This window comes from Rosa chinensis, chromosome 2 (genome assembly GCF_002994745.2).
Source record: "Rosa chinensis cultivar Old Blush chromosome 2, RchiOBHm-V2, whole genome shotgun sequence".
Classification (NCBI taxonomy): Eukaryota; Viridiplantae; Streptophyta; class Magnoliopsida; order Rosales; family Rosaceae; genus Rosa; species Rosa chinensis.
The window spans coordinates 34,546,311-34,570,256 of NC_037089.1; positions in this window are offsets into that span (position 1 = coordinate 34,546,311).

Below are 23,946 nucleotides of genomic sequence, written 5' to 3' on the forward strand. Positions count from 1 at the left end.
ATGTACCTTACACACTTGATGAATACCACAGCACCGAAGAGTACACGATGGGGAACCGCTGCAGTCGGGCCATCACTCGGGAGGTACTGGGCAACACCTAGCATATAAGGTAACAGAATAGAAACGAGTCTACAGAATCTGACAACCTAATGCTCTGATACCAACTGACAGGACCCGCCCCGAATTTCACCCTGAAATCCGAAGTGGCCCTGCGGGGCCCACCTTAGAAGAAATTCTACCAAAAATTTGACGGAACTTCCCCTAAAATGGGCTACCCAAAACCTGTAGAAAGCATTTACACTTCCAAATCAAATCATCCTTATACTTCTGGAGCCACCCTGCTCCCCAACTCAACATCAATCTCCAATTCACAAAACACAAACCTCGACTTGAAAAACATAAATCCCATAGGTAATCAGAGCAATTCTAATAGAAAGGTAAATAAGGACAACCTAACTCAAAGGCAACCGCGGAAGCTATGCTGTTGACTATGCCTCAACTCCTTGTACGCACAACCTCAACCAATTCACCTGCAAACTGGGCATTTGAAATCGAATGGCCCAGGGAAAAGTATATAAAAACGTTAGCGTGAGTGGACAAAATAAACAATTTTAAACCAAAAGGATTTTTATACTTTCCCACATTTATTTCCTTAAAACTCTCGATGCATGCAACGATTTAGAAAACAAATCAAGAGAAGCTCCTCTCAAGAAATGGGCTAGTCACAAATAACCACAAATAAGAATTTAAATTCCCATGCCCGGGAAATAAGATCAGCCCCCACTGTTTAATGGAAAAACGGACTAGCCCCGCTAGTCAAAAACAACAATAAAAGGATACGGGGAAGAGAGTTCACCATACGGGAATGGAGCCTCTCAGGCTCTACATACCCTCGACTGCCACTCACACATAGATTGTGCGAGGAGGAGAACTAATAACCTCAACTACCATTCGCACATAGATTGTGCGAGGAGGAGAATATCACCTCGACTACCACCCACGTGAGGAGGAGAAAGCTACCTCACTGCCACTCACAAACACAAAGTAAGTGAGGAGGAGACCTATTCACATGACCCGCGTATGGTGAGGAAGATGATCGTCAAAAGCCAGTAAATCTGTATAATTTCCCCACTTATCTCGCAAATAAGAATCCAAGTGTGCAAAGACGTGACCCCGCACGCCAAGATCATCTCAAGTTCAAAATAACTAAGATATAAATAAGTAAAAAGTTTTACTTCGTCGAAATCTCATTATATTCTCAAATTGCTTAATATAAATATAAAATATATAGTATAAATTCTGAATCCGCATAAATCAAAGTAATATCGGAAATCAAACAAATCCAAAATCCTTAATTAGACATTCCCGATGCCAAAACCGATAGTTAATAAACAATTGAGAATATCCAACTCCATTGAAACTCATCTTAAATATCTTTCCGGAGCTTAACTCGGTGATTAGGGATATGCTTAATTCCGGAAGTTTTACCTCGGAATAAGAAATTCAACAAATAATATTATAAATCAAAACCAACCTTTGAAACTCATTATTGAAAGCAAATCCATGAAATAATTCGAAATCAATTTCCGAAAATTAATTCATTTCCTCAAAAAAATTATATGAATAAACACTAGAGCATTATTTCAAGAAAATAAATGCATGCATCGCTATTTAAAACAAAAGTCCACTCACAGTACTATTCCGACGATCACGCATTTGTGTTCCGTCATCGAGCAATAGCTCGGTACGTCGTCCTGTACACAATTGTATTCCGTGAATAATTATTCAACAATTTAATATGATTCCTAAAATCAAATCCTTACAATTACATCTCCCATTCTCCTCGGATTCAGCCCAAATTATACCACTAATACCAATTCGTTAATTTAAAGGTTCCAAGGCAGAACCGAGAGATATCCGACGGTCGGATTCTCGTAATTCGATAATCGAAACCCTAAACTTCAAAAATTCATAATTAATTCCAAGCTTCTCCAAAATTCACCAAACTTCACATACAAGCTCTATGATAATTATAGAATTTAACTAGCCAGAAATTGAAATTAAAAAGCTACCCTAGCCGCCGCTACCGCCGCCCACAGTGCCGCCACCGCCACCAGCTCCGATGGCCACCAAACTTTGGCAGCAGCACCTACTCAACGGACCCAATAATTCTTTCAACTGTAACCAAGTTAGAAAATGAACGGAAGTACCTCAACAATTAAGGAGAAGTTTGAACCCGAATTGTGAATAGTAACTCAGAATTTCAAACCTTCGATTCGACCTCCACACTGCAAATCGTGGCACAAGGCTAGGGGCAACATGATCCTTGGGAAAAACCGCTCCTTCGACGCCGGTTTGGTGGCCGGATATGGCTGTAATCGCCGGAAATCGACGAAAATCCCAAACTGCTACAGTAAAGTTCCACGGGCCGATGCCTCGTTTTCCGGCCAAACTGTCGTGAGCTACCACCCCACCGGTGCCAAGAGGGGGAGGAGGCGAGTCCAAAGATGTCGGCTTTATGCCACCAGGTGGCCGGAAGAGGGAGAAGGTCGGAGTTGCAGGCGGGAGAGAGAGAGAGAGCGATAGCTCGGGGAGAGAGAGAGAAAACGCGGGGAAAGGGGAGAGAGGAAAATTACCCAGCACAGTAAATTTTCAAATTTATACTTTCTACTAATGAACAGTAACTTTACTATTTCGCTTATAACTTTCGCATACGAGCTCCGATTTTTACGTACCATATATGCACGCGCTCGGTTTAACGTCCTCTACGACTTCCATGAAGAACATTTTCCCAAATTTTGACCCGAACAAAAAGTCAACTTTTAGGGCCACTAAACTACCAAATTAGGGTGAAAAGTGAAAGTAATTGTCGTTTATCGTCCAAATGACTAGTAAACGGGTAAGTGACGATACGGGATGTTACATTCGTCTCCCGCCTTAGCGGGAAACTACGTCTACTTGAATGTTACACTAGTGTGTTGAGTGATAGGAGCATTTTAATGCGACGTTTTACTTGCTTTTCCCTACATTTCTTGCGTTATTTCCTTATTAAAACCCTGTTTAGGAAAGTTTTCATTCTTTGATTGGGAAAGTTCCTATTTGTAGAAAGTTTATATTTTTGTAGTTTCTATTTATCATTTTTAGTAAGTTTCCATTTTCAGTTTAGGAAAGTTGCCATTTTTCAGTTTAGGAAAGTTTCTATTTTTCTTATTAGTTTCTATTTTCAGGACCTCCGAGCTAAAAAGTGGAAATGAACTCATAAATGGAAAGAGGAGCTTGCGAACACCAAGGGGAGCAAAGATGAAGGTACATTGGAGTAGATGAAAATGGAAATGTACTAAAAGATCAATTTTACACATATTCCTACTCCGGCTAGGAGAAACCAAGCCAAGCAAAGAAGAAGGAGCGGCCGCCTGACCAAATGAACTTCAAATGAGCTGAAACCTTCCAGATCCATTCTAGACACCCAAAGGATCATTTCTTATGAAGAGTGCCAGAGCAAAATATGAGTGGAAGGCCTTCAAACAATCAGCCCAATTTTCTACATAAGCAAAACCGGAAAACTGGACCTGTAAGAGGTCCAGCAGCATTTCCGGCCCAACCACATGGATTGAACCTCTGAAAATTTGTCAGGATGACCTACACTCATAGTGGAACATTTCATATGAAGAAGTCGAAGGCATATAATGAAGTCTTGTCGGAGAAATAATTGAAGGAATAAAGGGGCAGAAACTGACCTGAAAACAGCTCAACACCACATATTCATGTTTCCCACCCACATGAAGAAAGCTAGATGCTTTTCTCTTTTTCCTTGGATATATTTTTTCTACAATCTCTTTAATAGATCATCATCACTTCCATGTTGCTGCACCTTCATGCTTTGCTTTCATTTCATCATTTCTCTTTCTTTTCCATATTCTACAAATCACTTTCATACTCCACTTTCATTATTTTTCTTCCACTCATAATTTCACTCTTCTTTTTCTTCCCTATTTAAACACATTCTCCTCTTACTCTCAATCACCAATTCCTTCATCCATTTCATCTCCTTGTCTCACCATTTCCTCTCCATTTTCCTTAGTCACCAATTCCTTCATCCATTTCATCTCCTTGTCTCACCATTTCCTCTCCATTTTCCTTAGTCACCAATTCCTTCATCCATTCCATCTTCTTTGTCTCTCCATTTCCTTTCCATTTTCTCTCCATCCTCTAGTGCATTCAACGTTTCAAGCAAGGGAGAAGAAGAAGAAGAAGGAGCCGTGAGCATCATCATCCATCCTCCACCTTGAAGCTTGCTTTCGAGATTCAAGAATCCATAACGTTTCATCCTTCATCCCCATCTCCATCTCACGGTGTAATTCAACCTCTTTCTTTGTAATCTTGCTTAGTTTCGTGAGAATTGTTTTTAGTTGACATTTATGTTTGAACAAGGTTTATATTCTGAAATTTTATGATTGAATAAAGAATTTCGATTCTTATGTTGTGATTCCAAAGTTGCTTATGTGTGATTGTTCGATTGAATTTGCTTTATAGATATCTTTTGTATTTTAATCTTATGTGGTTCGAAACACTTAGGGTTTTGATATGAATGGTGCTAGGTTTAAGAACATGAAATCGACTTTTCGTTTTGTGTAAACTTGAATCAAAGTAGTAAAGGTTTTGGACAAAAATCGAATTCAATTGAAGAGGATTGCAATTAGGTGAACTTATTCATACTAAGTTGTACACTTGAGTTGATAGCCTTTCTATGTGTTTCATGCGTTGAACATGTCATGATTGACTAGCTTTCTAGGGCTTGATTACATGTTTGATAGGATTAATCTAGGTGCTTTCGCTTAGGTTAATTAGCATAGAAAAGTAAAATATGGGAAATCATTTGCTTTCGAATGTTTCACATGATCAACTCCTCTCTCATGACTTGGAAGAACAATTATAGGGTTTGAATCAAATTTGATTACATGGAATTGATTTTGATCTTTGTTCCTTGCGTTCCACCCTTGTATATATGTTTTTACATTTTCTTTATTTTATTTATTTTAATTTTAATTTTAAGAATCCTAATCCCCCCCTATTTGTGTTTACTTGTATATATTTATTTTTTATTTTATTTTTGTAAATAATACTTTTCTTTATTTGTTTCACAATTACAAGTGTACCCTCAATCCCCGGATAGAACGATCCCTATTTGCTTATACTACTAACGATATTTCAGGGTTAAATTATGCGCTTGCTAAAAGCGACATCAATTTTTGGCGCCGTTGCCGGGGATTGAAAAATCACTTGCTAAATTGTATCATTTATTGTATATATATTTGTTGTATATAAATTGTTTAAAACTTAGTTTAAATATTATTTATATTATTGAACACGAATTTTAATTGTAGGTTGTAAATTGAGAGGAATAGGTGAAGTCTCTTTTGTTAATATTGGCCTAAACCCCTTATTCGTACCTAGCTCAGGTCCCTTAAGGTTGAGGGCGGCCTTTATTAACACTTGTTGAACTGTCTTCACACTTATGAACTTTTTCATCTTAGTAAGTATAGCCTATGTGGAATGGTGTCTAGGAAGGGGACAACGTTCATGACGGGTTTTTGAATCCAGAAGTGCTTGCAAATGGGCCTAAACCACTATGTGGGAGCAGCTCATGCCAAAATGGATTTTTCCTCTCGTGTTCGTCCTCCCCCACCTGGCCATTTCAGTAAGGTTGCCCAAACGATTTGAAAGGGAGTTTGTGTCTAGGCGACTATACTTGGGCCGCACGTCCACTTGATTTACCGCTTGGAATTTGATTCGATATCAATAATGTTTATAATAAAAGAAATACTTGTGAATACTCTATACATGTAAATTATTTTGTTTCACACATTATACTTGTAAAAATACTTTTCACATTTTATACTCACTTGTGTACTTAACTTGTGTCTTATGTACAATATACTTGTTAATTATACTTGTAGTTTGTAATTAATAGTTATACTTGTTTTTATTTTGTATTTCTTTGTTAATTATAGTTACTAACTTTATTTAATGTAGGTACCGTCTGGCAGCAAGACGTAAAATACAAGCGCTACTTGGGAGGCAACCCAATTCAGAATATAATCAGATTTGCTTTCTCTTTCCCTATTTCTTTTTATTTTTCAATTTTTCTCTATTGTTTTTATTTTAGGATTTGTTTTCGTAAATGTCTTCTATCTATACTTACTTATTTCATTGCATGCTTTTAATTGATTACATTGAAGATAATGCAATATTTAAGTGTGGGGGAAGAGATTTATATAATTGTCTTTCATTTTGAGTCCTATAAATATTTTTGTCTTTCATTTTGAGTCCTATATATATTTATATTTGTCTTTTATTTTTTGAGTCCTTTATATAAAAAAAAAATAATAATAAATAAATAATAATAAATAAATAAATAAAAAAATAAAAATAATAATAAAAAAAACTGCATTTATTCAGTCTTTTTAAATTCAGCTATTTACAAAAAAAATTAAAAAATTAAAAAATATATATATATATATAATTAAAAAAAATTTATATACTATACTAAGTCATGTCTGCATCTCCGTAGGACTTTGCTTCAAGGACAACAGAACCATACCAAGGACATTGCAGAGCTCAAGAAGCAAATGGGACAAGTGGTGGACTTCATGACCAAGTTTCATGAGAGTGGTAAGCTTCCAAGCAATACAATTCCAAACCCAAAGGGAGGCTTTGAAGGTTCCACCAATTGAGGACAAGAGGAAACCACGTCTAGGCTGAGAAGACGTTAAAACTAAGCGCTACTTGGGAGGCAACCCATGCAAATCAGATTTGCTTTCTTTATCCTTATCTTTTATTTTTCGTTTTTACTTATTTGTACTTAGTATTATTTTCGTAAATTTCATCCCTATATGCTTAAGTGTTTCATTGCATGCTTATTCTTGAATACATTGAGGACAATGCAATATTTAAGTGTGGTGGAAGGGATTTACACTTTTATCTTGAGTCATATATATTGAAAAAAGGGTTAATGCTCATACACCCCATATTCCTGAAAATACTTCTCATACACCCCAGTGTCTTATTTTTATTCCTCTCTACACAACTTTTTCTCTTTTTCTTTCCCACCAACCCTTCTTACCAAAATTCTTACCAGCAGTACCCTTCCCTGATGTCTCTATCAATCTGTTTTCCTTAAAAAAAAAAAAAAAAAAAAAAAATCTGTTTTCTTTACTTAAAAATCGTATTGTTGAAACGTGGTGGGCCCATAAGAATATATTTGTTTGAATATATACAGACGTTGCAATCATCCTCTATTTCAAAGGTAAACAGTACCTTTTACTATTCAAGAATTTCGATTATTGACAGGCTTGAGTTAAATGCTATTTGCAAAAGTACTAGCAAAGAATTGAACAAAGAAAGAGAAAAACTGAGAAAGTTGAAGGCCTATAGAGACAATCTTAACAGAGAATCCCCAAACTACTGGGATATCATTTACAGACTTCAAAATAGAATTTATAAAATAGAAGAAGAGATAGAAAATCTCTTATATGTTCTGAAAGAAGAACAAAAACCTCTTGATTATTTGAGCATTGGTTAGATCCGCACATCACTGGTATCAGAGCTTGTAAAATAGCTCCAGGAGAACCCCTCCTTAATGGGGACAATGTCAGAATTGTTATTAGAGAAAATAAATTCTCTACTGAAAACTTCTGATGAGAAATATCAGAAGCTGTTACTAGAAATATCTAGATGTCAGTCGACTCTAGAAACATTTCCTGCTATAATCCACCAGTTGGAAAGATTGGAAAACAAACTGGATTATATCAAAGAACTTCCAAAAACGGAAGAGGAAAAACTAACCAGTGTTAGTAGAAAAATCAAAGAACAGCAAAAAACGCTGGATTCTATACTGAAGGACAAGAAATTGCCTACAGTAAAAAAGAAGACTAATGGATTCAAACCATTAGAAAAACCAGATACAAATCGTGTTCCAAACATGATTTTTCTAGAACCATCTACTAGTCAGACTAGTATCCGGTATGAAAATCTGGAGAAAAGAGAAATGAAGAATGTTAAGCATCTTTGGGAAAAAGAAAGGAGTTCAACTCCTAAATGCTGAAGAATTTGAGTTCAATGAGATTGAACAAGAAGTAAAAAACTCCTCAATCCCCAAGTTAGATTTCAAACAGATCTATAAAAGAGGAAAGTTTGATTTAATGGATAGCCATTATTTTAAACTACTGGAGATTACAACCCCAGCAACCGCAGGTGGAGAAACTGATCTTCTACTGATCACTCCAGCAGAAGTTGCCAGAGCACAAGCGAAAAAATATCAATTTATGCATATTGGAGCAGTCCAAGTAGGCATAAATCTTCTTGCTCGAGTGGGTATAAACTGTTCAGTCCTATGCGTTCTACAGGACAACAGGTTAACAGACTTCCAAGCTAGTCTGTTGGGAACACTTGAAGCATCCTTATGCGATCAAGTGGCATATTTCAACTGCTTCCCCAACTTCACCACCAGCCTGAAAGATGCAGCTCACTGTCTCAGACTGAGAGTCAAGACAGACGGTATATCCATGAAAGAAGATATGCAAGAACTAGCAATAGTATACAGGATATACTATAAATTGATGAGTACTACAGTAGCCCCTAAGACAAGGATTACAAATATCCCAGGTCTTACTACTGGATTTCTCACCAATCAGAAGAACCATTCATAGCAGATCCACAAAGTTACTTGGAATGAAGTAACATTTCCTCTTGAATGGAAACTATCTGGTCCAAAAAAGCAACCGGAAAGAGCAAAAGCAAAGATCTACGAGAGTAGAAGAACTGGAGAAATCAGCCTCAACTTCGACAATCACAGAAAAAGTGATGTCTGTCCTGAGAACCTCAGGATAAACAGCAATCTTCTAAGAAGAAGCTACAGCACCAGAGAAGCTAGTGTCAGTGGTACAAAACCCACTATAAAAGAGCCAATATCAGAAGAAGATTTGGAAGCTGATCTAAACAGACCAGTCCATATGCTCAGAGCCAAGAGACTCTATGATCTTTATGAAGAAGCTGAGAATTGTGAAAATCCTGAACGATTAGAAAAACTAATCGAAGAAATGAAAAAGTTCAAAATCAGAAAGACCAGAAAAGTCTTTCCTTATCAAGATATTGAAATGGAAGATGGAGAAAGCTCCAGAACTTTCATCAAAAAAGAAACAAGGGAAACAAAACTCCCATTCCAAAAAGCCCTTACGGGTAAAAAAGGAGAAAGAAATTCCCAAAGATTTGTCCCAGAGGACAATCTACCCAGAGTTCCTATCACCAACTACGGAATCTGGTTGAATTTAGACAAGAGTCTAGATAAAAGAAAAACTATTGACCAATGGGTAGACAGCCTGATGATGGCCTCTGCACTTACCCTTGGCAAATTTGAAGCACCAGATTTGCAGGTGTATTATGAAACTACTCTCACTGGAGTAGCAAAAAAGTATTACCTATCTTTCAAAGAAACTGCCAGAGGAAGAGACTGGCTTGAAGAAATAAAAAATTCAAAATCTCCGTATGATTTTGCAGTACCCCTGTACGATCAATTCTGTGGAGATCTCTCAAATCTGAGTGATAAAGCTAAAGAAGCGGCGAAATCAAATATCTATGCTCTCAAAATCTGTGACATGAGATATTTTGAAGAATACCTGAATGAGTTTCAGGAATATTACTGTACCATTGGTGAACTAGAGAATACTGATCTAGTCAACCTGTTGCACAGAAAGCTCCCTGAACCATGGAGAACAGCTGTGAGAGAAAGCATAGCTGAAAAACCAATTGAAAGATTTTCAGTTGGAGGAATTGCCGACAGAATCAGGCAACTACTGAAGGAGCAATGCAAAGCCAATCTTAGAGCTAAGATGGCCAAGAAGCAACTCAAAGGAGTTGAAAATTTCTGCTATGGAATATTAGATATGCCCACAAACTGGGGATGTCATGAATCCAAATTCCATAAGAAAAAGAAAAAAGAAAAATATTACTCTAAAAAATTCAAAAAGAGTAATCAAAAGAAGAATTGGAAGTTCAAGAGAAGTTCCAATTACCAGAAGCAACAAAAAGAAGGTCCAGAAAAGAAATTCTTCAAGAAAAAGAAGAATACTTCTCAGCATAAACAACAACCTAGCAAGAAAGCTTGCAGATGTTGGTTGTGTAAAGCTGAAGGACACTATGCGAATGAATGCCCAGAAAAGGGTAAAAGATCTACTAAGGCTCTCTTTGAAGAATATGAGCAAATAGTAGAAGTAGCAAATATGAAAGGCTACGAAATAGCCTATTCTGATGATGAAGAAGACAACAGGTCAGTATACTCTGCCTGGTCTGAAGACGAAACTTCATCAGAAGAGTCTGAGATTGATTCTGAAATAGAGTATTTCAAATCCAGACAAATGAATGTTTTGAAAATCAAAAACTGGGAAGAAAGTAAGACAGAATCCTTCATGTCTTCCTATCAGGTGAACCGTGGTTCATTCGTTTGTGACTACTGCTTCTGTCACGAAAAGAATGGTCTTCCTATGTTCTGTGAAGAGTCTAAGAAGACTTATCATAAAGAATGCTTCATAGCTGAAGCAAGAAGAAAAACCAAGAATGGTCTTGTCAGCCAGCTGGTTGAACAAGAATATGAAGAGTATTTTGCCGAACAAAAGGCAAAAGAAGTAGAAACTCTGTTCCGGGAAACCATGGAACAACCTTCTTCCTCAGCAAAAAAGGAAGAAATCATCGATGAAGAAAAAATCGATGAAGATATTGAACTGGTTGAAATACCAGAAAATGTTGAACTGGTAAAACCACCAGAAACTGTTCATCTCTTGGAAAGACAAGAGACAGAGACTACAGACATATGGGATCTACTTGGCCAACCATCGGGCAAGTTTGATTATAAAGTCAGATATGATCCTCCGTCCTGGTTCAAAGATCCAGACAACAAAGAGATAGTTCCTACAGACTGGGATGATATTCGGTCACCCACTCAGGAAGACGTTCCAAAAGAAGAATGCAAACCATTCAGTCCCACGGAACAAGCTCAGGAAAATGAGCTTCAGCAATCGAAAGTCGTCTCTACAAGTAAATACAGCAACTACATAGAGATTGGACTAAAATTCCCTGATCATAAAAAATATCATCTACATGCCTTTGTAGATAATGGATCGGGATTTACTGTTGCAAAGAAATTTGCAATTCCAGATGAACTCTGGAAAGAAGATAAAAAAAAATCAGCTACTGGTGTTACATTTGATAGAAGCCATCTCACCATGAAGAAAGTAGCAAAAAATGTTCATATCACCATTGGTGGAGGAACATTTACCATCCAGAATGTTTGGCAATCTGAAGGCCAAGGATCCGATTTCTTGTTGGGAAACGATTTTATTCTCCAACAACGATTCATTCAGGATGAAGAAGCAATCGGCTTCAGACAAGGAGAACGGGTGTTCTGGGCAGACCGACTCACCCATGCATTCAGTGTGGTAGGTCCCGGTTTTACTACTCATTATCAGAGATCGCAACAGAATAGTGGTGATCTTACCCCATACAAACCCAAATTTGAGCCCATACTCCAAATCAAACAACAAGAAGAATTGCTTGTTGAAGAATCTTCAGAAGAAGAAGAAACTAGTGAAGATCCATGAGCATAACCTCAAGCATTTTCAGAACAAGCTTGAGTCTCAGCAAATTCCCACTCTTGAAAAAATCAAGAAACTACTAGAGCAGAATGTGGATACAAATCCTCAAAAGTTTTGGGAAAAAGACCCAGTGGTCTGTGAATTAAGATTGCATGACATGAACGCTATCTGCCATGTCAAAGCCATTCCTCAGTATAAAGAGGAAGATCAAAAAGAATTCAGAAATGATATTGAAGATCTCCTGAAAAAGAGATTAATTCAACATTCCACTAGCCCTCATCATGCCCCAGCATTCTATGTAAGAAATCATGCAGAGAATCTACGAGGAAAAGCTAGAATGGTTATTGACTACAGAGATGTCAATAAGAAGACTGTCAAAGACGGATATCAGATCGCTCAAGTCAGAGTCCTGATCAACCAGCTCAGAGGAGCTAAAGTCTTTTCGAAATTCGATGCAAAGTCGGGTTTCTGGCAGGTCAAGATGCATCCAGAGAGTATCCCTCTCACTGCATTTGGAACACCACAAGGTCATTATGAATGGCTGGTAATGCCTTTTGGTCTCAAGCAAGCTCCCTCAATCTTCCAAAGAAAGATGGACAACATCTTCAAGCATGTAGCGGAGTTCTGCGTCGTCTACATAGATGACATCCTCGTCTTCTCCAAAAACAGAGAAGAACACATGAAACACCTCCATGAGGTAGCAAAGCTGATAGTTCAGCATGGAATTATCCTAGGAGAAAAGAAAATCTTCTTTATCCTTGATGAAGTTGATTTCCTAGGGCTAAACATCAAGAATGGAGTGATAAAACTCCAACCCCATATTCTTGAAAAGATCTGGAAGTTCCCAGACAAAATTCCTGATGCTAAGAGTCTAGAGAGATTCCTTGGTGTCATAAATTACGGGAGAGATTTCATCCCTAAAATCTCAGGGTTAACAGCAATGTTATCTCCAAAGACAAGTTCCAAGAAAAAATGGAACTTCACAGAAGATGATGAAAAGATAGTAAAGCAGATAAAAAACCTCTGCAAGAACCTCCCTCCTCTCCAACAACCAGAAGAGAATGATGAGATTATCCTCCAAACTGATGCGAGTGATAATTACTGGTCTGGTGTTGTTTTGGCGAAAGCGCCTGGAACCAACATTGAAAAGATTTGCAAATTTTGTAGTGGCAAGTTCAGCCCTGCAGAACTGAATTATCCCACAGGGGAAAAAGAAATTTTGGCTGTCAAAAAAACAATTTTGAATTCTCCAGCTTTTCTTGGAAAACCCTTTATTGTACGCACCGATTGTGCCAGAGTAAAGAATTTTTCAAAAATTTTAAACTTGATAAAGCTGCTGACAGAGGAAGATTAGCAAACTGGCAATTGTTTCTTAACCAATATGATTATACTGTTGAATTAATTGCAGGAAACAAGAACTATCTTCCAGACGCATTGACCAGAGAATTGGCAATGTTCAGCCAAAGAGAAAACGACGAAGGTCGTAATCCCAGAAGCAGAAGATCTGGGAAAGAGCATGAACCTGAAGAAGAACCCATAGAAACCAAAGAAAAAGTTCTTAAAAGGTTTCTGCTAAGTCCAAAAGGCTTAGCCACAACTGATCAATCCCAGGGTAAAGGATTGGCTAGCCCGTCTCAAACGGCAGACGGTAAAGGCTCATCAAGACCGTTGATGGCTGCTGCTTTGCCAAAAAGCAGACCAACTCCTAGTGGAGTTATAAATGTTTTTAATTATGAATTAAGAACTTTTGATACTCCTGTGTTCAGAACTGGCAGGAGACTAGCTTATCACCAGAAGGCAATCCTGGATAATCTTTTATTTGCCTTTCAAGAAAGAAGCAGTGGTCTAATGTTCCCAGCTCTCTTTGCTTTAGCTGAAGAACTGTATGAGAATGCCAGACCACAAACTGAAGAAATTCATATGCAGCAGAGTGCTGTAAGAAAAGAAAAAATTTCCTTCCTCGAAAGTCCAGAAAGTGCTAAAGTTCCTATCATGGCACTTAATGAATCAGAGTGGCATGAATTCCACAATCTGATAGGAAGGCACAATTCTGAAGACCTAGTTCCTCCAACACTCTTCATTGTTGCTGGACCTTATGTTGGAAGATACCTGGTAAATGTTCAGAGTGAACATCCTCAAGAACACAAGCTTTGGCTTGTTGAAAATGGTTTTGTCCATAATCTGTGGACTAAAACTAATGATGATCTAAAGGGTTTGCCGCCTCTTATTGTCAACACAGTCAAAAACATCCGGAAAAATGACTGTATACTTCGTCTGAAGTTCAGATCTACTCCCCCAGAATGGAGTCAGAAGGCAAACGGAGAAGTTGAATATATTCCTCCCTATCATTATGTTAGAATCATTCAAAGGAAATATCTTCAACCAGCCTGTGTAGCATACAATGGTCAACCAAATTCAAGCATTCCTTGGATGAAGGCTATGGCTCTGGAATACATAAAGAAGATCATCTCTGAAGACATCAACAACACCTTCCTGGCAGCAGGAGAAAAAATAATGATCACCGCCTACGATCATCCTGACGTAGTCAGCAGTGACTTGTTCCTATCTCTCACCAGAAAAGAGATAGATTCAACTATGGCATGCATGCGGTGGATAGAAAAGCTTGAAATTGACAACCACTACAAGATATATGTTGATACTGACGTTGAAGACAATGCTACTACTGCTAGAATGGCCCAGACGGACAACAGCTCATTTGTCTTTGGCTACCATTCAGAAACAGACGAGAACATGTAGCATCACGGGTGAAGGAAAGGTGACTTTTCCAAACAAACACAGTAGCATCTTTTGACTTTTCAAGAAAAAGAGAACAGCTAATGCTACTTTTTCAAAGAAGGAATAGGAGAAGCACTTCACCTACCAGACCACTTTTTCACCGAAAGGCTTTTGTTTTTCTCTATCCGACTCCACCAGCAGGAGCACTCAGAAAAGCAAAAGTTTACAAAGCTGTTCTGTATATTTCTTGTTTTGAATTCCGGTTTGAGTTCCGCTCTCTATATAAAGAGCTTTAAGTTCCATTTGTAAGGCATCAGAAAATTGAGAGAAGAGTCTTCACTCAAGAAGTAAGAAAGCCATAGTAAGCAGTGTGCTTTTCCTATCTGTTCAGTGTGCAGTAGTGTGCTTTCATTACAAGTAAGTACCTTGTCTCATTCTCATGGATAGCTAAACAGCCTTTTGCTGTTTACCTAAGAAGTGAGGCTCTGAATGTTTAACATGTATATTATTTGAATAAATAAATTCAGATGGTTACCCATCCACTCCTTCAACAAATGTCATTGTCATCTTTATTTCCTTAATATCGTTGTCACCATGTTCCTTCATGTTTCTTATTATGTCGTTATCTAAAAATGTCTGCATCTTGTAGAAACTCAAAGTCATGTTGGTATCATTTACCCGGAAAACCAGTTTTAAAACCAAAAATTAGAACAAAACAGCAGTGATTCCGCCTGTTAAAGTATCCATTAGGCAAGTGGCCGTCAGGAGAAAAACTTGGGCATGTTGAAGGCTAGGTTTGTTTTATTTTTGTCGTTTAAAATAAAATTTTTCTGGTCAAATATTATTAGCATAACCACGGGTTATTATAGGATATATGAGGCATTTAGATAAAGACTTATCCCTGTTAGTCTTTTCTCAAAAGTAACAGTGTAATACATAAGTGTTGGGTAGTTGGGAAAAATACAGGAACTTTTCGGGTACACGGGAAAAACCCCTTGAAAAAAATACAAAAAAAAATTCGAAAAATGTCAAAAATTTAAAAAATTTTGGTTACTTTTGTTTTTGTTTTTGAGTCTTAGATTGCCCTTTCAACTGTCTAGGATGATTCTATATATCTGAAATCATGATTAAAAGAGGATCACAAAATTGAGATGATTTTTAAAATGGTATTCTTTGGTTAATTGAGATATATGAAAAATGCATGCATGTGTAGTGGATATGGATTTCGTAACCTTGGTACAGAATATGAGCATGTTAGGATAAGTTTTGATTCATAAAAGCCCATGTGAGATATTTGAGCCATGTCCCTTTTTCTTGGAGTGATAATTGAAAAATATATTCTTAATTTCTTGGCGATGTTTTGATGATCTCATTATTCTTTCATTTGATTGATTGCTTGCCATAGATTAAGTTTGATGGACTAGAGAATGCTAGAATTCGCTCTTGTGCTTGTTGAGACGTTTGTCAATACATGGCCCTGATTCTGGAAGGGATAGAGGCAACCTAGGAATTACCACCATTGCTAAATAAGCATGTGTCCCTATTTGTGCCCGTCGTGGGACTCCCTTAGATAAACCCTTTTGAGCTTACATTAAGCCTTTTCTTTCATCACCTTTAAATCCTTAACCTTGAACCTTAGTATAGCTACACTCCTACCCTTTGTTCTAAAAACTTAGCAGAGCTATATTTTGGGACTTTACTTGAGGATTTGGCATTGAGAAAGAAGATTGAGAAGAGGTGAAAGTTCAACTGTGGGGGTAGACTTGTCCATGAGGAAAAAAAAATTATGTGAAAGCCGTGAAAAAGAAATGAAAAAGAAAAAAAAAATGTGTACGGCTAGAAAATTAAAAGAAAAAAAAGAAAAAAAATGTATATGGATTTTAGTCCTCCATACTTAGTGAGTTTGGAGTTTGTTTTGAATTGAAGGCCCACTATTGGAAGATTTGGTCTTTGTCCAATTCACTAGTTCGAGGGAAGTTTAGAGTGAAGATTGGGCCCAACATGAAGACATTTGGCCCTTTCATAAAACCTCTATGGGATGTGACGTTTTGATATATCTTGATGGATTTCTAGAAGTCTCTACATCTACATGAGCTCTGCTAGGTTTTTAGGACACTTTGTGAAATTCCTTACCTTTCGTTTCTTAAAACCTTGAGCCTTGGCCCCATTACAACCCTTAATAAGACCTTCTTGATCCTTAAGATGGGACAGCCTTTGATTTGTGGAGATGAGTTACAAGAGTTGAACCTATGGCTTGGGTCCATCCATGCAAGTAGTTGATATCCTTCATGAGATCTTTTCAAAAAATTATATTCACAAAGTGCTTTTCGTTTCTTATATATGTGAGCTATTTGATTGCCTCAAAATATTTTCTCTCACATATAATTGAGTGATTATAAGCTTTTAAGCATTGTCTTGAATTCTGAGAGAAGAAAGAGTGGATATACCTTGTGAGGATATGAATCATACTTGTTCGAAGCATGCTTAACAGAAACCATCACCATTGTCACAACCAAGTCCTACTTGTGTATGTGTGGATTATATCTTTTAATTAACTCTTGAATATCTACATATTGATTCTTGGTTGAGTGCTAATCTTGATGTTGTGAAAGTAGGAGATTTCTGAGACAAAAAGTTGAAGGGCAATAGAGTCATTGTTTTTGTAGAGTCTTTAATTTTCGTTGAGTCTTAGTGTGTGTCTTAGTGTGATTTTGCTAAGGGACTAGCAAAAGCTAAGTGTGGGGGAATTTGATAGGAGCATTTTAATGCGACGTTTTACTTGCTTTTCCCTACATTTCTTGCGTTATTTCCTTATTAAAACCCTGTTTAGGAAAGTTTTCATTCTTTGATTGGGAAAGTTCCTATTTGTAGAAAGTTTATATTTTTGTAGTTTCTATTTATCATTTTTAGTAAGTTTCCATTTTCAGTTTAGGAAAGTTGCCATTTTTCAGTTTAGGAAAGTTTCTATTTTTCTTATTAGTTTCTATTTTCAGGACCTCCGAGCTAAAAAGTGGAAATGAACTCATAAATGGAAAGAGGAGCTTGCAAACACCAAGGGGAGCAAAGATGAAGGTACATTGGAGTAGATGAAAATGGAAATGTACTAAAAGATCAATTTTACACATATTCCTACTCCGGCTAGGAGAAACCAAGCCAAGCAAAGAAGAAGGAGCGGCCGCCTGACCAAATGAACTTCAAATGAGCTGAAACCTTCCAGATCCATTCTAGACACCCAAAGGATCATTTCTTATGAAGAGTGCCAGAGCAAAATATGAGTGGAAGGCCTTCAAACAATCAGCCCAATTTTCTACATAAGCAAAACCGGAAAACTGGACCTGTAAGAGGTCCAGCAGCATTTCCGGCCCAACCACATTGATTGAAGCTCTGAAAATTTGTCAGGATGACCTACACTCATAGTGGAACATTTCATATGAAGAAGTCGAAGGCATATAATGAAGTCTTGTCAGAGAAATAATTGAAGGAATAAAGGGGCAGAAACTGACCTGAAAACAGCTCAACACCACATATTCATGTTTCCCACCCACATGAAGAAAGCTAGATGCTTTTCTCTTTTTCCTTGGATATATTTTTTCTACAATCTCTTTAATAGATCATCATCACTTCCATGTTGCTGCACCTTCATGCTTTGCTTTCATTTCATCATTTCTCTTTCTTTTCCATATTCTACAAATCACTTTCATACTCCACTTTCATTATTTTTCTTCCACTCATAATTTCACTCTTCTTTTTCTTCCCTATTTAAACACCTTCTCCTCTTACTCTCAATCACCAATTCCTTCATCCATTTCATCTCCTTGTCTCACCATTTCCTCTCCATTTTCCTTAGTCACCAATTCCTTCATCTATTTCATCTCCTTGTCTCACCATTTCCTCTCCATTTTCCTTAGTCACCAATTCCTTCATCCATTCCATCTTCTTTGTCTCTCCATTTCCTTTCCATTTTCTCCCCATCCTCTAGTGCATTCAACGTTTCAAGCAAGGGAGAAGAAGAAGAAGAAGGAGCCGTGAGCATCATCATCCATCCTCCACCTTGAAGCTTGCTTTCGAGATTCAAGAATCCATAACGTTTCATCCTTCATCCCCATCTCCATCTCACGGTGTAATTCAACCTCTTTCTTCGTAATCTTGCTTAGTTTCGTGAGAAATGTTTTTAGTTGACATTTATGTTTGAACAAGGTTTATATTCTGAAATTTTATGATTGAATAAAGAATTTCGATTCTTACGTTGTGATTCCAAAGTTGCTTATGTGTGATTGTTCGATTGAATTTGCTTTATAGATATCTTTTGTATTTTAATCTTATGTGGTTCGAAACACTTAGGGTTTTGATATGAATGGTGCTAGGTTTAAGAACATGAAATCGACTTTTCGTTTTGTGTAAACTTGAATCAAAGTAGTAAAGGTTTTGGACAAAAATCGAATTCAATTGAAGAGGATTGCAATTAGGTGAACTTATTCATACTAAGTTGTACACTTGAGTTGATAGCCTTTCTATGTGTTTCATGCGTTGAACATGTCATGATTGACTAGCTTTCTAGGGCTTGATTACATGTTTGATAGGATTAATCTAGGTGTTTTCGCTTAGGTTAATTAGCATTGAAAAGTAAAATATGGGAAATCATTTGCTTTCGAATGTTTCACATGATCAACTCCTCTCTCATGACTTGGAAGAACAATTATAGGGTTTGAATCAAATTTGATTACATGGAATTGATTTTGATCTTTGTTTCTTGCGTTCCACCCTTGTATATATGTTTTTACATTTTCTTTATTTTAATTTTAATTTTAAGAATCCTAATCCCCCCTTATTTGTGTTTACTTGTATATATTTATTCTTTATTTTATTTTTGTAAATAATACTTTTCTTTATTTGTTTCACAATTACAAGTGTACCCTCAATCCCCGGATAGAACGATCCCTATTTGCTTATACTACTAACGATATTTCAGGGTTAAATTATGCGCGTGCTAAAAGCGACATCATTGAGCCTTGCGGCCCAAGGGGATTACAAAAGATATAATGGGATTATGTTGAAGTGGGAGGAGGCATTCCTTTTATAAGTGAAGGAAGCCATCTCCTTTACATTTTCTTAGATGTGGGACTCAAAGTTACTAATCTAGTCTAGAAAAGCATATTGTGGAGGCAACTTGGCAAGGCCGGAAAGGTGGCTTCCCGGCAACGGATTTGTGACTTCCGGATACTGTAGCGTAGCTTGAACATATGTCACGCCCCTGATTTTTCACACATGAAAATCGATATATATAACCCCATAATTATATATGCGTGAACGTCCAGACATCAATACGAAATACCTGAAATCTTTTTCCCTTAAACTTACACACATATTGATGCCCTGAACCCTCAAAAGTTAATATACACTCGCTCCAAGAGTTATATATTACACAATCTTACGAATTAAATTGTCAACAACAAGATAAACGTAAATGCTCAGAGTTACTATACAACGGAAGTCCTTATCAAAAGTAAAGTCATAAAAGACATGGCTTCCTACCGTAAAGCTGCCAAAGGCGCTACCTCAGCTTCAGCACGATTATCCTAACCTGCAGGATTAACCCCTACACCGTTGGAATGGTGCACCGGGTTGCCACACAACAAACCCGGTAAGCTTTTGCAAGCCCGTATGAGTAACTCAAACCACACATGCTCAACTCACGCCAAAAACGAGGAAAACCTTTCAACTCGCAAATAAGGAAAACATACCATGCTTCCAAAAACAATACTCTTTTCCCAAAAGAAACAACAGAAGTCACACCGTGACAAAATCATATAAATCGTTAACCTAACAATTCAAATATGATAAATCGATCCAACCTGGACAAAACAGCAAATAGGTCCAACCTGGACAAAACAACAAATAGGTCCAACCTGGACAAAACAACAAATAGGTCCAACCTGGACAAAACAGCAAATAGGTCCAACCTGGACAAAGCATCAACACAATTAAATCATACCCATTGTTAACCTAACAAGTAGAATATGATAAATCGATCCAACCTGGATAAAGCAACAAATCGGTCCAACCTGGACAAAACATCAAATAGGTCCAACCTGGACAAAACAGCAAATAGGTCCAACCTGGACAAAATAACAAATCGGTCCAACCTGGACAAAGCATCAAATCGGTCCAACCTGGACAAAACATGTACCCAGGAATCTTAAGTAACCTACTTAGATCCCTAAAGTACGATAGCAGACAGACTAGAGCTCTAACTGAATATATCGTAACCTGTCACCTCGGCCAAGGTTTAACCTTACGATATATGCTGCCTGAGGATGCAACCTGCAACCCCGGATCCTTAGGCCAACCTGACCCTCAGATCAAAACGTCACATCAAATCAAAAGGAGAAATCACAACCTGTGACTCTCAAATCCTCAGACCACCGGTCGTCGGATCAAAACATTAAATCAACCAAAAAGGAGATATCACAACCTGTGACTCTCAAATCCTCAGACCACCGGTCGTCGGATCAAAACATTAAATCAACCCAAAAGGAGATATCACAACCTGTGACTCTCAATCATCAAACACTTTTCAAAACAATAGAAATACCATTTCCCACCAATTGTTTTCCAAAAGCCACAACCCAAAACAATAAAAAGCATCGCTCATGCATATTGTTCCACAAATCCACAACTAATACTTGAATACGTATGCATATATATACATCCCATAATATATATATATATATATATATATACACACATAGTCATCTATTCAGAATGTCACTAACACCATCTATAGTTTGCAGTTAACTAAATAACTCTCAAAGCAATAGGGTTAACCCGTTCGTGATATGAACTTCGTGAGATTACTCACCTCGAACTCCTGCTGCGTCTTCAATACAGAACCGAACCAAAACTATCACCAACAACTCGTCCAAATACTTCGTCAAGTACCTAATCACAAACGGTTCCAACTTAGTAATGATTCACATTTGATTTAAGTTCGAAACCCCTGTTTTTGAACTAAAATCCCCAAAGTTGTGCCAATCAAGGCAGAACCACATCCGAGACCTCCCAAAGTCTTCGGAATACGTCCACGATCGATGTGACCAAACCACAAGTCGATCGGACGCTCGTGTCTTCACGGATCAAATAAATTCACCGATATGAAACGGCAAAAATCATAACAAATCCATTCGAACTCCAAAATCTGCATATTATATATCGAAACGCTCGTATCGACGAGTAGAAGACATATAATACCAGAAACAGTTCCTTAAGTGGCCGGAACACCGCCGGAACGCCACCAAAGACGGTGGTGCACCGCCGCCGGCCAAAAACTCAAAATCTCACAAAACTCCCAACATCAAAAAGCTTCATCTAAGCATGCTTGTGAACTTTCATAACTGAATCGAAGTCAGAAAACAAGCTTAAGGGATCGAAAACTACCTCACAAGTCGTGAATAGTGATCCAATCCGAGTTGATCGAGTTTTCACGTAAACCGGTCGAAACAAACACCAAGGATCGACCAGGGAGCTTGTTCTGAACTCAACCCAAGAAAATCGAAGCCGCGCCGACGTCGGAACTGTGTTTTCCGGTCGGGTCCGAATTCCTCGATCTGCACCGCCTTGAACTGCCACCGAGACGGAGAACCGCCGTAAGAGAACACCAGACGGCGGAGGCGATCCTGTCTGACCAAGTTTCACGGCCGGAGACCGCCGCAGTCGGCCGGAAAAGTCGGGTCGGAACGCCGGGTTCGGGTCGGGTCAGCAGGATATTTTCGTTTCTGAAGAGGCCGACCGAGAGAGAAGAGAGAGAGAGGAGAGGGCTTCCGGAAATGGAAATAAGGAATAATGAAAAAAAATCTGATTTTCCATATTTATACTAAAATGGAAACTTCTTCCCATAGCCATAACTTCCTCATACGAACTCCGATTTCCGCGTTCCACATATCCACGAACTCGTATCGACGCGCTCTACAACTTTCGTGAAGGAAGTTTTCGGAGAATCTCAACGAATAAAAAGTCAACCCTTGACAACCCCCCCTAAAACCATATTCTTCAATTAATTATTCGCCCGAAACACTTCCGCTCCATCCACAAGCCACGAAACCATCCGATAGTTATAAAAGTAGATTCCGGAAATTCCTCGGAAAATAATTATGAATTTCCGGGGCATCACAACATAGGGCTACTAGATGCAAGTAGCGGTTGGGCCTCACCATGGCTTGTGGGTGTCCCAAAGAGCGTGTTACTTATGCTTGGTGAGATAGCAAACTAGTCTTGCTAGTAGAGGTATCTACAATTACTGCAAATCAACTGTTAGATATTTATATATGCATGAGTAGATCAGTTCTGAAAATTTTCTTCCAAATTGCTAATGGTTAAGGAACCGAAGTAGATCAAATCAATGAACAAACTAGATCTGTCAAACCTGAACTGTTCATATTCATAAATGACAAGTCACGATTATGAATGCCATGAAAATTTTCAATTTGTTTTAAAAAATTGTATAAATGATCTACACATAACTATATAAATATCTAACGGTTGATTTATGGAAATGTGATCGAAAATGAGTCTCACAAGAAGGTTCTCATAAAATTCTCATTTTAATGAAGCTCTTTGATCCAACTAGAAGTCTAGAACCACCCAAAACAAAATACACAAGGAAAAAAAAAAAAAGTGGTTCTAGACATGCTTCCAAATTTTATATTTGGACCTCCTCTCATAATTTTGCCATAAAACTTCCAACTTTACCCTTTATTTTTCTTTCTTATTTTCTTTATCTTCTATCTTCTACGACTCTCTCCATCGAGCTAGAGAGCCGCTGCTCAAAAAACCTGAAATATTTGAAATCTTTAACCAATCTACTTCTTGTTGTCTTTCAAGTGGTTCTGATCATAATCTCTTCTTTCTCCACTATATGGAGATTAATTGTTATTCATGATATGATTCCATCTTATTTTATCTCCAAAGGCGTAGCTACACACGGGCTCCGTTGGGCTACAACCCACCCCAGATTTTGAAAAAACATAAATTTGTAGCTTAATTATGGGTTAACAGATTAAATATTAAAAATTAGCCCACCTCAAATTTCTAAACTTAGCCCATATGTTATTTCTTTTCTTGTTTTAGTCATACACTAGTCTGCAATCACATGCTCTGCATGTGTACGAAATTTTTTTGTTTGTTATTTTTTTTTAAAGGTGGGTAGTTATTGCAGAGAGAAAATAGTGGGAAAGAAAAGTGGGGGTTGTAGAATCATTTCTTTTTAATTTTCTTAATAAAAATCTATTTTATAATTGTCTTATTTATCCTTCTGATTTAATTTATTCTCAAAATTTTTTAATCTTTCAGGGTTGAATTTGTTAATTTTCAATTTTACAAAGTCTCTTCTCTTAATAATAGTATAGATAGATATGTTATTTATTTGCTTGAAGTATTTGATTTGATTTGATTTTGTATTATGCTTTCAGAGGCATAGTCGCATAAAAAATTTGTGTTTTTTTTTTGTTGGTAAATTAGGTATGAAAAAGAGCCAACTGAGAATTATAATACATATTCAATAATTAAAGAT